Source organism: Oncorhynchus keta, chromosome 14 (assembly GCF_023373465.1).
Source record: "Oncorhynchus keta strain PuntledgeMale-10-30-2019 chromosome 14, Oket_V2, whole genome shotgun sequence".
Taxonomy (NCBI): domain Eukaryota; kingdom Metazoa; phylum Chordata; class Actinopteri; order Salmoniformes; family Salmonidae; genus Oncorhynchus; species Oncorhynchus keta.
The window spans coordinates 6,537,707-6,547,727 of record NC_068434.1 but is presented as its reverse complement, the minus strand read 5'-3'; the positions used below and the strand labels follow the sequence as shown (position 1 = coordinate 6,547,727).

Genomic DNA, 10,021 nt, shown 5'->3' with positions numbered 1-10,021 from the left:
CTTTATAATGTCTCTCCCAGAGCCTCATCTCTACTCCTTCACAATGTCTCTCCCAGGGCCTCCTCTCTACTCCTTTATAATGTCTCTCCCAGAGCCTCCTCTCTACTCCTTTATAATGTTTCTCCCAGGGCCTCCTCTCTACTCCTTTATAATGTCTCTCCCAGGGCCTCCTCCTCTCTACTCCTTTATAATGTCTCTCCCAGGGCCTCCTCTCTACTCCTTTATAATGTCTCTCACAGGGTCTCTTCCCTAATCCTTTATAATGTCTCTCCCAGGGCCTCCTCTCTACTCCTTTATAATGACTCTCCCAGGGCCTCCTCCTCTCTACTCCTTTATAATGTCTCTCCCAGGGCCTCCTCCTCTCTACTCCTTTATAATGTCTCTCCCAGGGCCTCCTCTCTACTCCTTTATAATGTCTCTCCCAGGGCCTCTTCCCTAATCTTTTATAATGTCTCTCCCAGGGCCTCCTCTCTACTCCTTTATAATGTCTCTCCCAGGGCCTCCTCTCTACTCCTTTATAATGTCTCTCCCAGGGCCTCCTCTCTACTCCTTTATAATGTCTCTCACAGGGTCTCCTCCCTAATCCTTTATATTGTCTCTCCCAGGGCCTCCTCCTCTCTACTCCTTTATATTGTCTCCCCCAGGGCCTCCTCCTCCCGAATCCTTTAATAATGTCTCTCCCAGGGCCTCCTCCTCTCTACTCCTTTATAATGTCTCTCCCAGGGCCTCCTCTCTACTCCTTTATAATGTCTCTCCCAGAGCCTCCTTTCTACTCCTTTATAATGTCTCTCCCAGGGCCTCCTCTCTACTCCTTTATAATGTCTCTCACAGGGTCTCCTCCCTAATCCTTTATATTGTCTCTCCCAGGGCCTCCTCCTCTCTACTCCTTTATATTGTCTCCCCCAGGGCCTCCTCCTCCTCCTTTATAATGTCTCTCCCAGAGCCTCCTCTCTACTCCTTTATAATGTCTCTCCCAGGGCCTCCTCCTCCCTACTCCTTTAATAATGTCTCTACCAGTGCCTCCTCCCTAATCCTTTATAATGTCTCTCCCAGGGCCTCCTCTCTACTCCTTTATAATGTCTCTCCCAGGGCCTCTTCCCTAATCCTTTATAATGTCTCTCCCAGGGCCTCCTCCTCTCGACTCCTTTATAATGTCTCTCCCAGGGCCTCCTCTCTACTCCTTTATAATGACTCTCCCAGGGCCTCCTCTCTAATCCTTTATAATGTCTCTCCCAGGGCCTCCTCCCTACTCCTTTATAATGTCTCTCCCAGGGCCTCTTCCCTAATCCTTTATAATGTCTCTCCCAGGGCCTCCTCCTCTCGACTCCTTTATAATGTCTCTCCCAGGGCCTCCTCTCTACTCCTTTATAATGACTCTCCCAGGGTCTCCTCTCTACTCCTTTATATTGTCTCCCCCAGGGCCTCCTCCTCCCTAATCCTTTAATAATGTCTCTACCAGTGCCTCCTCCCTAATCCTTTATAATGTCTCTCCCAGGGCCTCTTCCCTAATCCTTTATAATGTCTCTCCCAGGGCCTCCTCCTCTCGACTCCTTTATAATGTCTCTCCCAGGGCCTCCTCTCTACTCCTTTATAATGACTCTCCCAGGGTCTCCTCTCTAATCCTTTATAATGTCTCTCCCAGGGCCTCCTCTCTACTCCTTTATAATGTCTCCCCCAGGGCCTCCTCCCTACTCCTTTATAATGTCTCCCCCAGGGCCTCCTCCCTAATCCTTTATAATGTCTCTCCCAGAGCCTCATCTCTACTCATTTATAATGTCTCTCCCAGGGCCTCCTCTCTACTCCTTTACAATGTCTCTCCCAGGGCCTCCTCTCTACTCCTTTATAATGTCTCTACCAGTGCCACTCATTTACATAGAGCAGATAACCACACACACACACACACACACACACACACACACACACACACACACACACACACACACACACACACACACGCATTTACATTTCAACAGATAACCCGGTAGGATAAAACATTTCCATTAGACAAAGGTGAAATGGATCAATTTCCTCTGCCAAGATAAATCTCGCGTTTTACACCGACAGGGTCATTACGTCGGGGCACATTTCAGAAATAATGTATTTAAAAATCGGCCCGACAGCGGAGACTGTTTCCCCCACTCTCCAATTACCTTTAAAGAAAAGCTTATTCTGTGGACAATAAAGCACATTACGGCACAATATGAAACAGTCCATAAAGATCCTGGTGTTTGATGAGGGGTTTAGAGAAAGCTCAGCATATTTAGGAAGAGATGACACTATACTGTAGTTATCACTGACACCTCCCTCAGCACCTCATGCAAATCTCCCATTACATCCCAGTCCACATAGATTAAGAGGCCTTCAAGGTGGTGGGATTAACAGGCCTACAAAATGGTGGGATTAACAGGCCTCCAAGGTGGTGGGATTAACGGGTCCTCCAAGGTGGTGGGATTAACAGGCCTCCAACATGGTGGGATTAACAGGCCTCCAAGGTGGTGGGATTAACAGGCCTTCAAGGTGGTGGGATTAACAGGCCTCCAAGGTGGTGGGATTAACAGGCCTCCAAGGTGGTGGGATTAACAGGCCTCCAAGGTGGTGGGATTAACAGGCCTCCAAGGTGGTGGGATTAACAGGCCTTCAAGGTGGTGGGATTAACAGGCCTCCAAGGTGGTGGGATTAACAGGCCTCCAAGGTGGTGGGATTAACAGGCCTTCAAGGTGGTGGGATTAACAGGCCTCCAAGGTGGTGGGATTAACAGGCCTCCAAGGTGGTGGGATTAACAGGCCTCCAAGGTGGTGGGATTAACAGGCCTCCAAGGTGGTGGGATTAACAGGCCTCCAAGGTGGTGGGATTAACAGGCCTTCAAGGTGGTGGGATTAACAGGCCTTCAAGGTGGTGGGATTAACAGGCCTCCAAGGTGGTGGGATTAACAGGCCTCCAAGGTGGTGGGATTAACAGGCCTCCAAGATGGTGGGATTAACAGGCCTCCAAGGTGGTGGGATTAACAGGCCTTCAAGGTGGTGGGATTAACAGGCCTGCAAGGTGGTGGGATTAACAGGCCTCCAAAATGGTGGGATTAACAGGCCTCCAAGGTGGTGGGATTAACAGGCCTCCAAGGTGGTGGGATTAACAGGCCTTCAAGGTGGTGGGATTGGCAGGTCTTCAAGGTGGTGGGATTAACAGGCCTCCAAGGTGGTGGGATTAACGGGGCCTTCAAGGTGGTGGGATTGGCAGGCCTCCAAGGTGGTGGGATTAACAGGCCTCCAAGGTGGTGGGATTAACAGGCCTCCAAGGTGGTGGGATTAACGGGGCCTTCAAGGTGGTGGGATTGGCAGGCCTCCAAGGTGGTGGGATTAACGGGGCCTCCAAGGTGGTGGGATTAACGGGGCCTCCAAGGTGGTGGGATTAACAGGCCAGCAAGGTGGTGGGATTAACAGGCCTTCAAGGTGGTGGGATTAACAGGCCTCCAAGGTGGTGGGATTAACAGACCTTCAAGGTGGTGGGATTAACAGACCTTCAAGGTGGTGGGATTAACGGGGCCTTCAAGGTGGTGGGATTAACAGACCTTCAAGGTGGTGGGATTAACAGACCTTCAAGGTGGTGGGATTAACAGGCCTTCAAGGTGGTGGGATTAACAGGCCTTCAAGGTGGTGGGATTAACAGGCCTTCAAGGTGGTGGGATTAACAGACCTTCAAGGTGGTGGGATTAACAGACCTTCAAGGTGGTGGGATTAACAGACCTTCAAGGTGGTGGGATTAACAGGCCTCCAAGGTGGTGGGATTAACAGGCCTTCAAGGTGGTGGGATTAACAGGCCTTCAAGGTGGTGGGATTAACAGGCCTTCAAGGTGGTGGGATTAACAGGCCTTCAAGGTGGTGGGATTAACAGGCCTCCAAGGTGGTGGGATTAACAGGCCTCCAAGGTGGTGGGATTAACAGGCCTTCAAGGTGGTGGGATTAACGGGGCCTTCAAGGTGGTGGGATTAACGGGTCCTTCAAGGTGGTGGGATTAACAGGCCTTCAAGGTGGTGGGATTAACAGGCCTTCAAGGTGGTGGGATTAACAGACCTTCAAGGTGGTGGGATTAACGGGGCCTTCAAGGTGGTGGGATTAACGGGTCCTTCAAGGTGGTGGGATTAACAGGCCTTCAAGGTGGTGGGATTAACGGGTCCTTCAAGGTGGTGGGATTAACGGGGCCTTCAAGGTGGTGGGATTAACAGGCCTTCAAGGTGGTGGGATTAACGGGGCCTTCAAGGTGGTGGGATTAACAGGCCTTCAAGGTGGTGGGATTAACGGGGCCTTCAAGGTGGTGGGATTAACAGACCTTCAAGGTGGTGGGATTAACGGGGCCTTCAAGGTGGTGGGATTAACAGACCTTCAAGGTGGTGGGATTAACAGGCCTTCAAGGTGGTGGGATTAACAGGCCTTCAAGGTGGTGGGATTAACGGGGCCTTCAAGGTGGTGGGATTAACAGGCCTTCAAGGTGGTGGGATTAACGGGGCCTTCAAGGTGGTGGGATTAACAGACCTTCAAGGTGGTGGGATTAACAGACCTTCAAGGTGGTGGGATTAACAGACCTTCAAGGTGGTGGGATTAACAGGCCTTCAAGGTGGTGGGATTAACAGGCCTCCAAGGTGGTGGGATTAACAGGCCTCCAAGGTGGTGGGATTAACAGGCCTTCAAGGTGGTGGGATTAACAGGCCTTCAAGGTGGTGGGATTAACAGGCCTTCAAGGTGGTGGGATTAACAGGCCTTCAAGGTGGTGGGATTAACAGGCCTCCAAGGTGGTGGGATTAACAGGCCTCCAAGGTGGTGGGATTAACAGGCCTTCAAGGTGGTGGGATTAACAGGCCTTCAAGGTGGTGGGATTAACGGGGCCTTCAAGGTGGTGGGATTAACGGGTCCTTCAAGGTGGTGGGATTAACAGGCCTTCAAGGTGGTGGGATTAACGGGTCCTTCAAGGTGGTGGGATTAACAGGCCTTCAAGGTGGTGGGATTAACGGGGCCTTCAAGGTGGTGGGATTAACGGGTCCTTCAAGGTGGTGGGATTAACAGGCCTTCAAGGTGGTGGGATTAACAGGCCTTCAAGGTGGTGGGATTAACAGGCCTTCAAGGTGGTGGGATTAACAGGCCTTCAGGGTGGTGGGATTAACAGGCCTTCAAGGTGGTGGGATTAACAGGCCTTCAAGGTGGTGGGATTAACAGGCCTTCAAGGTGGTGGGATTAACAGGCCTTCAAGGTGGTGGGATTAACAGGCCTCCAAGGTGGTGGGATTAACAGGCCTTCAAGGTGGTGGGATTAACAGGCCTTCAAGGTGGTGGGATTAACAGGCCTTCAAGGTGGTGGGATTAACAGGCCTTCAAGGTGGTGGGATTAACAGGCCTTCAAGGTGGTGGGATTAACAGGCCTCCAAGGTGGTGGGATTGGCAGGCCTTCAAGGTGGTGGGATTAACAGGCCTCCAAGGTGGTGGGATTAACAGGCCTCCAAGGTGGTGGGATTAACAGGCCTGCAAGGTGGTGGGATTAACAGGCCTCCAAAATGGTGGGATTAACAGGCCTCCAGGGTGGTGGGATTGGCAGGTCTTCAAGGTGGTGGGATTGGCAGGTCTTCAAGGTGGTGGGATTAACAGGCCTTCAAGGTGGTGGGATTAACAGGCCTCCAAAATGGTGGGATTAACAGTTCTCCAAGGTGGTGGGATTAACAGTCCTCCAAGGTGGTGGGATTAACAGGCCTTCAAGGTGGTGGGATTAACAGGCCTCCAAGGTGGTGGGATTAACAGGCCTCCAAGGTGGTGGGATTAACAGGCCTCCAAGGTGGTGGGATTAACAGGCCTTCAAGGTGGTGGGATTGGCAGGTCTTCAAGGTGGTGGGATTAACAGGCCTCCAAGGTGGTGGGATTAACAGGCCTCCAACATGGTGGGATTAACAGGCCTCCAAGGTGGTGGAATTGACAGGCCTGCGAGGTGGTGGGATTAACAGGCCTCCAAAATGGTGGGATTAACAGGCCTTCAGGGTGGTGGGATTGGCAGGTCTTCAAGGTGGTGGGATTAACAGGGCCTTCAAGGTGGTGGGATTAACAGGCCAGCAAGGTGGTGGGATTAACAGTTCTTCAAGGTGGTGGGATTAACAGTTCTCCAAGATGGTGGTGATGCTACCAGACCTGCGCGGCGCCGGGCAGAAAGAGGGAAATAATAAATCAATCAGAATCAGAGCTCTTCCACCCCAATCCATGGCTCCCACATTGACCTTGAGTCTCCCCTAGCAACTGCTTCCCTCTCTCTTCTCTCCTCTTTTAGGTGGACCAAGAGCCCAGGGGCCTTATTCTCATCCCTCCTTCCCTCCTTCCCTCTCTCTTCTCTCCTCTTTTCGGTGGACCAAGAGCCCAGGGGCCTTATCCTCATCCCTCCCTCCCTCTTCCCTCCCCTGTTAGTTGAACCAGGAGAATGGGAGGGCTCTGGCGAGGATGACGATGCCCTGGGTCCTCGCTGGGCTGAGCGATGTGTTGGCGTGTGGGGTGGCAAGAGGAGAGGTGAGGAGTGAGGCGTCGGAATTAGTGGCAATCCCGCAGACAGCTAGCTTGGGGACAAGCCATTCCCGGGGCGAAGGGTTATGGGCCACTTCCCTCCTTTCGCTCTGTCTCTCTCTCTTTCTCTCTCTCTCTTTCTCTCCTTCTCTCTCTCTCTCACTTTCTCTCTCTTTCTCTCCCTCTCTTTCTCTCTTTCTTTCTTTCTCTCTCTCTCTCTCTCTCTCTCTCTCTCTCTCTCTCTCTCTCTCTCTCTCTCTCTCTCTCTCTCTCAGTTTGTAATGACTGGATAAAAACCAGTGACTCCCAGTCTCCCATCTCTTTCGATCATCTCATATCTCATCCCAAAACAAACACGCATCCCACCTTATGCGCACACACACACACACACACACACACACACACACACACACACACACACACACACACACACACACACACACACACACACACACACACACACACACACACACACACACAGTTTTGTGGCAGGCAGGCAGGCAGGCAGACAGACAATATAACAGCCATTGCATTGATCAAATTGGGCAGGATCTTATTTTAGTTCTGGAATGCATAGCATATAATAATGATTTTCAAAACAGCATTCCCATCACTAAGTAGATTTTTTTCACCCATGAGAAAATCCACTTTGCAGAAGGTTTACAACTGAAACATATCAATATGTAATTTCACCTCTGACAAATGGGTAATAAAATCCCAATCTGCTTTGTTTAAATATGGGTGTCTTCACAAGATGAAATCCATCTATCTATTTTTTCATAGTCAATCCAGTGGACCAGGGTCCCAGTCCTGTCAATCTCTTCATCACCACATGTATCATCATGGCTTTGTAATGGACTCGCTGTTAAATTAATCATATGAGATAGAAACATCACTGTATCAGGGCTTCACTTGACAAAAGAGATGTGGATCTCAACGTGACTATTCTGTGGTTTCATTTAAACAGATTTTTTTTTTTAAAGAATAATCAGTGGGGATTTCTAAAAAAGAAAAAAAGAAGAGGGATAATGGGGGTGGATCATTGCTTTCCTTTGAGAATTACACGTTATAGTACTCTAGTCCATCCAGAAGACAGTGGCGTGGTGACCGGTTTGTCACCGTGTTAGAACTGTAAAACGCGCCACCTAGTGGTCAATACACCAAACTGCGGCATGTGACCGGGGTTTGTTTGTTAGATATTCTCTGTAGAGACAGAGTGACACCTACAGGATGCTAGAATAACTGCAGCCTGATGCACGGCTGCTGATGCAACGAGAAACTGGGAAGAATCTCACTTAGTATTGTTATTTTAGTATTGTTATTTTAGTATTGTTATTTTAGTATTGTTATTTTTATTATGATCTATCCTGATGCCAAGTCACTTTACCCCTACCTACATGTACAGATGACCTCAACTAACCTGTACTACTGTTTATTATCTATGTACAGTCACTTTACCCCTACCTACATGTACAGATGACCTCAACTAACCTGTACTACTGTTTATTATCTATGTACAGTCACTTTACCCCTACCTACATGTACATATCTACCTCAACTAACCTGTACTACTGTTTATTATCTATGTACAGTCACTTTACCCCCCACCTACATGTACATATCTACCTCAACTAACCTGTACTACTGTTTATTATCTATGTATAGTCACTTTACCCCCACCTACATGTACATATCTACCTCAACTAACCTGTACTACTGTTTATTATCTATGTACAGTCACTTTACCCCTACCTACATGTACATATCTACCTCAACTAACCTGTACTACTGTTTATTATCTATGTACAGTCACTTTACCCCTACCTACATGTACATATCTACCTCAACTAACCTGTACTACTGTTTATTATCTATGTACAGTCACTTTACCCCCACCTACATGTACATATCTACCTCAACTAACCTGTACTACTGTTTATTATCTATGTACAGTCACTTTACCCCCACCTACATGTACATATCTACCTCAACTAACCTGTACTACTGTTTATTATCTATGTACAGTCACTTTACCCCTACCTACATGTACATATCTACCTCAACTAACCTGTACTACTGTTTATTATCTATGTAGAGTCACTTTACCCCCACCTACATGTACATAGTCACTTTACCCCCACCTACATGTACAGATGACCTCAACTAACCTGTACTACTGTTTATTATCTATGTACAGTCACTTTACCCCTACCTACATGTACATATCTACCTCAACTAACCTGTACTACTGTTTATTATCTATGTACAGTCACTTTACCCCTACCTACATGTACATATCTACCTCAACTAACCTGTACTACTGTTTATTATCTATGTACAGTCACTTTACCCCTACCTACATGTACATATCTACCTCAACTAACCTGTACTACTGTTTATTATCTATGTACAGTCACTTTACCCCCACCTACATGTACATATCTACCTCAACTAACCTGTACTACTGTTTATTATCTATGTACAGTCACTTTACCCCTACCTACATGTACATATCTACCTCAACTAACCTGTACTATCTATGTACAGTCACTTTACCCCTACCTACATGTACATATCTACCTCAACTAACCTGTACTACTGTTTATTATCTATGTACAGTCACTTTACCCCCACCTACATGTACATATCTACCTCAACTAACCTGTACTACTGTTTATTATCTATGTACAGTCACTTTACCCCCACCTACATGTACATATCTACCTCAACTAACCTGTACTACTGTTTATTATCTATGTACAGTCACTTTACCCCCACCTACATGTACATATCTACCTCAACTAACCTGTACTACTGTTTATTATCTATGTACAGTCCCTTTACCCCCACCTACACGTACATATCTACATCAACTAACCTGTACTACTGTTTATTATCTATGTACAGTCACTTTACCCTACCTACATGTACATATCTACCTCAACTAACCTGTACTACTGTTTATTATCTATGTACAGTCACTTTACCCCCACCTACACGTACATATCTACCTCAACTAACCTGTACTACTGTTTATTATCTATGTACAGTCACTTTACCCCCACCTACATGTACATATGACCTCAACTAACCTGTACTACTGTTTATTATCTATGTATAGTCACTTTACCCCCACCTACATGTACATATCTACCTCAACTAACCTGTACTACTGTTTATTATCTATGTATAGTCACTTTACCCCCACCTACATGTACATATCTACCTCAACTAACCTGTACTACTGTTTATTATCTATGTACAGTCACTTTACCCCCACCTACATGTACAGATTACCTCAACTAACATAAATGTTGTTGATTCAAATCTCCAAGGTGGAAAAAAATATCTTCTGTGCTGCCCTTGAGCGAGACATTTAAGTCCCAACAACTTCTCCCCGTGTGCCGATAACGTCCGTTATCTTCATGGCAGCCCCGATAACGTCCTTCATGGCAGCCCCCCGATAATGTCCTTCATGGCAGCCCCCGATAATGTCCT

General features: G+C 47.6%; 1 long non-coding RNA gene across 1 annotated transcript; it reads right to left on the bottom strand.

Moving 5' to 3' along the window:
- Positions 1-8,142: 8,142 nt before the first annotated feature.
- LOC127907400 (uncharacterized) lies at positions 8,143-9,604 on the bottom strand. The gene is made up of 3 exons (XR_008064348.1): positions 9,545-9,604; positions 8,908-9,329; positions 8,143-8,519 (listed from the first exon to the last, which is right to left on the bottom strand). It is a non-coding gene; the product is annotated as an uncharacterized LOC127907400 (long non-coding RNA).
- Positions 9,605-10,021: the final 417 nt, after the last annotated feature.